This window comes from Hyla sarda, chromosome 3 (assembly GCF_029499605.1).
Source record: "Hyla sarda isolate aHylSar1 chromosome 3, aHylSar1.hap1, whole genome shotgun sequence".
Lineage (NCBI taxonomy): Eukaryota > Metazoa > Chordata > Amphibia > Anura > Hylidae > Hyla > Hyla sarda.
Window position 1 is genome coordinate 90,593,545 of NC_079191.1, and position 7,478 is coordinate 90,601,022.

General features: G+C 37.7%; 1 protein-coding gene across 1 annotated transcript in view; it reads left to right on the forward strand.

Annotated features, from left to right (window-relative positions):
• The first annotated feature begins 7,471 nt into the window (after window positions 1-7,471).
• The window catches only part of LOC130361504 (glypican-5-like), a 352,385-nt gene continuing 352,378 nt past the window's right edge, over window positions 7,472-7,478 (forward strand). Inside the window, exon 1 of the mRNA XM_056564558.1 lies at window positions 7,472-7,478. This exon is cut by the window's right edge and continues 507 nt beyond it. The gene's annotated coding sequence lies outside the window, so the exon portion shown is untranslated.

Genomic DNA, 7,478 nt, shown 5'->3' on the forward strand with positions numbered 1-7,478 from the left:
ATCAAAATAGAGGGATTTTAACCGTACTAATTTGGTTAAAAAGTGGTTAAAGATTTTTTTTAAAGCAGTATAATAATAGAAAAGTATGTAGTCATGGGTATCATTTTAATCATATTGACCCACAGAAAAAAGAAAACATCAAATTTTTACCGTAAATTGTACAGCGTGAAAACGAAACCTTCCAAAATTAGCAAAATTGCGTTTTTCTTTTCAATTTCACCACACAAATAGTATTTTTTTTGGTTGCGCCATACATTTTATGGTAAAATTAGCGATGTCATTACAAAGGACAACTGGTCGCACAAAAAACAAGCCCCATACTCATCTGTGGATAAAATTATAAAAGAGTTATGATTTTTAGAAGGCGAGGAGGAAAAAACAAAAAGGCAAAAATAAAATTGTCCTTGAGGCCCAAATGGAGTCCTTAAGGGGTTAAACTGAGTTTCCTTATAAGAAGTGCAGATAGAAGCTTTGAAGGGCCTCTCCAAAATTACCTTTCATTGTGCTTCGGATATTCAGACATTCAAGACCTCTTCCCAGCGGCTCATATACATATAAGAAGGAGCCCCGACCATCCACTGGCAAATTCAAGACAGAATACATTTATGAGAGGAAGACCTTTGGGCGACAGGCTCTGACTGCACAACTGCTTAAATTTGGTTGAAAGGGACAAAACAGTTGAGCGCAGCATAGAAATCATGTGTTGGTGCACCTGCAGTTAATGGAGCCACCCAAAAAAGGCAAGCCGAATCTAGACATCAGTTAATCAAAAGTAAGACGGGTACGGGTGAAAACATCTACCACATCCACATAACAGAATAGCTTCGTAGAACCCCACTGTCTAACCATCTCAGAGGTGACACTAGCCGGTAGCTCGAGATGGTCCCAAAAAGAATCCAGGGGAGGTGAAGGGGAGGCGAGCTGAAACTTTCCTGCACAATACCCCAAACGTATTTAGAAAAAGCCATGGGACCAAGAAGGGGGCCTGTAGGTCCTGCTGGGAGAGACAAGTTCCACAAAAAGGAGTTAGGCTAAATTGGGGCTGGGCCATGTTTTTATGTCTCTGTCCACTTATTATAGGAATGATGAGAGGCCCAGGACAGTAGCTGACGGAGGTGGGTCGCTCAGTAATACTGGTACCCCCCCCCCCCCCCCCTATCGACCTACCCGCCAACATTACTGACATAGGTAGTCGATTAGACAATGTCTCTTGGCGTCCAAGATAAAACGTAAAATCAACGACTGTAGAGAGAGAATAGTGGAAAGAGCAACCCTAACTGGGAAAGTCTCAAAAAATACAACAGCTTGGAAGAATCTTCAAGGGGAAGTTCATAGCGTACAGGGACGAATTTCGGGGAGAGAGATCACATTGATTTAATTGATTATCAAACATGGATTTCATTATCAGTCTGGACTCATTCCATACAAAATATCTTTAATTGCATTGTTATTATTTTTTATCTTTTAATCTAATTATCATTATTAGTATTGGGTTTACAAATAAATAACACGTCTTTTTTTGTTTTTGTTTTATTAGTATTATTTCTAATATATTTGTTATTTAAGATTAGTTTTTTTTATTTCTTATTACTACATGGTCCTGTAGCAGATGACCCCATTCGGAGTTGACTGTGGAGCCAATGACTTGTTACAAGGATTAATACCTTACAATATTATTCAGAAATAAACTATTAAACATCGACATGTCCAATGTTTACAGTGATAATAAGAGTCATTACAATGCTATACAAAGCAATATTATTTTTCTTCATATTCTCGAAATAAAGGATTTATGATATAAAAGATGTAATAGGTCATTTACCGAAAAATAACACTTTATTACAGTTAATCCATATGGTAGAGCTGAACAGCTCCTTGTGTATTTAATCATACACTTACAAATAACTCTGTATAGAAGCACATTAAACAGTAAGATTAAAGTTAAGTAATCAAAATCTTGTAAAATACTGAAATATTTGGCATCTTTTTTGTTTGTTTGTTTTATAGGTGTGTGGTGATACATCTTTGTCTGTTTTGAATGGACCTATGGAGAGACTAAATGTTTTGTCTTAAAAAAATTATTAATTAAATTAATGAAAAAAAAATTGGCATCTTCATAGTTGTGCAAACAAAATCACACCTGCACTCACCACAAGGGTACCGCAACTCCGGCCTCACTCGAACGGTGCCTCCAATCAACGATTGGGCATATCAGATGTGGAGCGCTCAGAAAAGGCGACTGCCGCAATCACTATGCGCTTCATCCGGCCTCGTTCACATCATCGCGCTGTGCAACCTAAAATAGTGCACCTGCTGTGATCATGTGACCAAGATGACGTATGCCACAAACCAACAGGTAAGGAAATAATTAAATTGATCTTCATAGTTGTAACAACTTATGTAAAATAAATGTTTTTTTTTTTTAATACGTGATGAATGATTGGAGTACAGAAAGTAAAAAAAAAACAAAAACTATGATGGCCGCACATGTATTGTATGTTCTTCCGGTGTTTACATGGGTTTTTTCTGGTTCTCGCACTCCATAAATAGATGCTGATGGCTTTCCATTAAATTGGTGGCATGAATATTGTGAGTACTTGTCTATTTGTCACAATCTCTATGTGGTCAAAACCTAGATATCCACAGCGCTCCCTGATGTTCTTGTGTCCACAGGAATACAATGATTCAACCCCTACAGATCTTTTTTCAAGGTCTTCATACTTCAAAAAAAACTTTGCTGGGGTTGAGACATTATATGTTTTCTGCTATTGGAAGTAAAGTTTTTCACTTCATATAACTCGCCTATTAGATGTTGTTACAATGGACTCTTTGAATCTCCGTGTGGTGTCACAGAATATGTTACTGTCATATAGGCACATGGAAATGAATAGGCAATTATGTGATACAAGTTAAAGGGGCTGTCCTGGGCCATAAAAAGTTATTACTGACCCTTTAATTTTCAAGTAAGTTCCGACATGCTGCTTGGTCTGTCTTTATGCTTGAAATAGGTTGGCTGTGTTGCCTGGTAACAGTGCCTAACTATCGGCCACTTCATTATAGAACCGCAACTGAGAAAATACCCACAGCGACATGGTAGAATGTCAACAATGGGAAAAGGGGTCAGTAATCTGTATAAAGCTCAATGTATGTGTGTATATACAGTATGTTCCAGCATAACTTCTGTGCGGCTGGAGATATTTCCTTTAAACGTGTACATATGTTTCTTACATAAAAACACACCATAGTAAAGATGATTAGGGATGTGCCAATATTGACAATCTCCATTTCCACAGCCCAAGAGTAAAACAGTAGAGCCCAGACCGCAAGTAAATGAGACAATATATCTCCTGATCGCGTTACTATCAGGTTGTGGAGATTGCTTAGGATTTTTAAACATTCTACTGCTAGACCAATGCCATGGTAAAATATGATTTAACTGTCCAGGCTCTGCTGTTTTTACTTTTGGGCTGCAGAGATTGTCGGTATCAGAACATCCCACATGGGACGTCCGGTACATCTTCTGATCGTGTTACTCTGGGGCTGTGGAGATTGCCCAGGGGGCTTAAACATCCTGCTGCCGCACCAACATCATAATAAAGTATGATTTAACTGTCAGGCATGAGTGTGGACAGTAGATAGTGCAGGGAGAATGAGTAGCCTATCACTTATGGGGCTTTAGGAGACTGGGAAAGCTGGATGGAACTTTATCAAAACCAGGTGCTCATCTTGTATACAGGAAAAATTGTATACACTTTCTAATTAAATTCAAGTTAAACAGAGTGAAAATCATTCTTTGCAGTAGTTAAAAGTGCAGATTTGGGGTCTCCCTCTTTGATGTCCATAGAAAATCCACCAATGGCACACTGATGGGCTATCTCAAGTAAAAGCCTTGAACATCACGTCCTGGAACCCCCCCCCCCCCCTTATTACCAAGTCCACCTGAGTGACAGCCACTCTTTGCAGTAGTGACAGTTGCCATCTATACTGACCCATAAAAACCACATTGATAACACACTGATGGACTTTCCTAAATATTAGCCTTTAAGAACAATTTCTGGATAAACCCTTTAATTGGTATAATAATATAGAATTATGTCTGTCACAAATGCCTATTCATTTCAAAGGAGCACAGCTTTATCTGTACAAAAAAATATTCCACTGAAAACGTTGTCAAGCGCTGGCACCATGAACTGTCAGACGGACAACATGTAATTCTTTCTAATCTTGTCTGATGTCTCTTCCAGTTGTGGTTCGGTGACTCCTCAGAACATTTTGTATGCATGATCCCCATTGTTCTCTATGCATTAGGTCAAGTCAATACACAGCAGCCTCCAATAGCCATGTTTACTCAGATCAGGGAACATGGACAAGAATGATTCTTGTGCCTTAAATGTTGTGCCAAGGAAAAGTTCAAAGAATCGCTGTTGTCCTATTACCACCTGTACGGTTTGGATGTATGACTTTGTTTGAATGTACGATTTTTTGCACGTATGACTTTGCATGTAAAAAGTCTACTTATAGAAAAATACGGTTACCCGCACTCACCGCTAGGCTTCAGCCATCCGACTCCGCTACATCTGTTTCAATGGACGTCTCCAGTACCGGACATGCTGCAGGGTGCTCAGAGGCGACTGCCGGCAGTTTTGTGCTGTGTGCACTTCTTTCGGCCTCGGAAGAAGCACACACAGCGCGAAACAGCCTGCAGTCACCTCTGAGCGATCTGGTACCGGAGACATCTGTTGAAGCAGATGTAGCGGAGTCGTCTGGCAGAAACCTAGCGGTGAGTGAGGGTAACCTTGTTTTTACATTAGAAACTTTATTGTGACTTGGAGTTTGCTGGTCCCCAGCACCGCCGGACCCGCATACTTAGGACCTCGGCCCCTGCCTAGTTGACTTATCTGCGGTATAACAATAGTGCCATACATCTTGTTTAGTGTTGTTTGCATGTATGACTTTGCAAGTATGACTTTGTTTGCATATATGTTTTTTTGCATGTATGACTTTGTTTGCATATATGTTTGTTTGCATGTATGACTTTGTTTCTATGACTTTGTTTGTATGTATGACTTTGGATGTATGACTTTGTTTGTATGTATGACTTTGGATGTATGACTTTGTTCGTATGTATGACTTTGGATGTATGACTTTGTTTGTATGTATGACTTTGGATGTATGACTTTGTATGTATGACTTTGTTTGCATATATGTTTGTTTGCATGTATGACTTTGTTTGTATGACTTTGTGTGTATGACTTTGGATGTATGACTTTGTTCGTATGTATGACTTTGTTTGCATGTATGACTTTGGATATATGACTTTGTTTGTATGTATGACTTTGTTCGTATGTAGTACTTTGTTTGCATGTATGACTTTGGATGTACGACTTTGTATGTATTACTTTGTATGTATGACTTTGTATGTATGACTTTGTTTGCATGTATGACTTTGGATGTATGACTTTGTTTGTATGTATGACTTTGTTCGTATGTAGTACTTTGTTTGCATGTATGACTTTGGATGTACGACTTTGTATGTATTACTTTGTATGTATGACTTTGTATGTATGACTTTGTTTGCATGTATGACTTTGGATGTATGACTTTGTTTGTATGTATGACTTTGTTCGTATGTAGTACTTTGTTTGCATGTATGACTTTGGATGTACGACTTTGTATGTATTACTTTGTATGTATGACTTTGTATGTATGACTTTGTTTGCATGTATGACTTTGGATGTATGACTTTGTTTGTATGTATGACTTTGTTCGTATGTAGTACTTTGTTTGCATGTATGACTTTGGATGTACGACTTTGTATGTATTACTTTGTTTGCATGTATGACTTTGGATGTATGACTTTGTTTGGATGTATGACTTTGTTCGTATGCATGACTTTGTTTGCATGTATGACTTTGTTTGTATGACTTTGTATGTATGACTTTGGATGTATGAGTTTGTTCGTATGTATGACTTTGTTTGCATGTATGACTTTGGATGTATGACTTTGTTTGCATGTATGACTTTGGATGTATGACTTTGTTTGTATGTATGACTTTGGATGTATAACTTTGTTTGTATGTATGTTTTTTTGCATGTATGACTTTGGATGTATGACTTTGTTTGTATGTATGACTTAATTTCTATGTATGACTTTGTATGCATGACTTTGTTTGGATGTATGACTTTGTTTGTATGCATGACTTTGTTTGCATGTATGACTTTGTTTGCATGACTTTGTTTGTATGTATGACTTTGTTCGTATGTAGTACTTTGTTTGCATGTATGACTTTGGATGTACGACTTTGTTTGTATGTATTACTTTGTATGTATGACTTTGTATGTATGACTTTGTTTGCAGGTATGACTTTGGATGTATGACTTTGTTTGTATGTATGACTTTGTTCGTATGTAGTACTTTGTTTGCATGTATGACTTTGGATGTACGACTTTGTTTGTATGTATTACTTTGTATGTATGACTTTGTATGTATGACTTTGTATGTATGACTTTGTATGTATGACTTTGTTTGCATGTATGACTTTGAATGTATGACTTTGTTCGTATGCATGACTTTGTTTGCATGTATGACTTTGTTTGTATGTATGACTTTGGATGTATGAGTTTGTTCGTATGTATGACTTTGTTTGCATGTATGACTTTGGATGTATGACTTTGTTTGCATGTATGACTTTGGATGTATGACTTTGTTTGTATGTATTACTTTGTATGTATGACTTTGTATGTATGACTTTGTTTGTATGTATGACTTTGGATGTATAACTTTGTTTGTATGTATGTTTTTTGCATGTATGACTTTGGATGTATGACTTTGTTTGTATGTATGACTTAATTTCTATGTATGACTTTGGATGTATAACTTTGTATGTATGACTTTGTTTGCATATATGTTTTTTTGCATGTATGACTTTGGATATATGACTTTGTTTGTATGTATGACTTTGGATGTATGACTTTGTTTGTATGTATGACTTTGTGATGTTTTATAAAAAAAATAAAAAAAATAATGGAGATGTGAAGGAATGTTAATGGTTGAGAATCCAGATTGTGTGCCGGCTGTTTCTTCATAATTGTCTTGGACTATTGTAATGGTCAGCCAAGAAAGCTTTCAGACCTACGCCCCGGCAAGAACTGGATAATGTAGTGTCTCCCGGACTGGGTTTCATTGTCCCTGGTTATGCCCAGCATTTCATGTTCTACCATGTGCAGGGGCTTCTCATTAGCCTCAGTTGATTTGTTGACCTTTCTGCTTGAGTCACTGCAGCCAGTGTTTGGGTTGGCAATGCTGTAATAGGAGCAATGACATATGCTACATATATCTGTTACAATGTGATGAGGACAGGGAGCCAGGCAGTGCTCAGAAGTGACTGGCAGTAACGTGAGGATAGCTGATGGGTGACAGAGAGAGGGCTGCTTGGGAAGTGGGGAGTTAAATGGTCAGGAGTGAATAGGGGATGAGG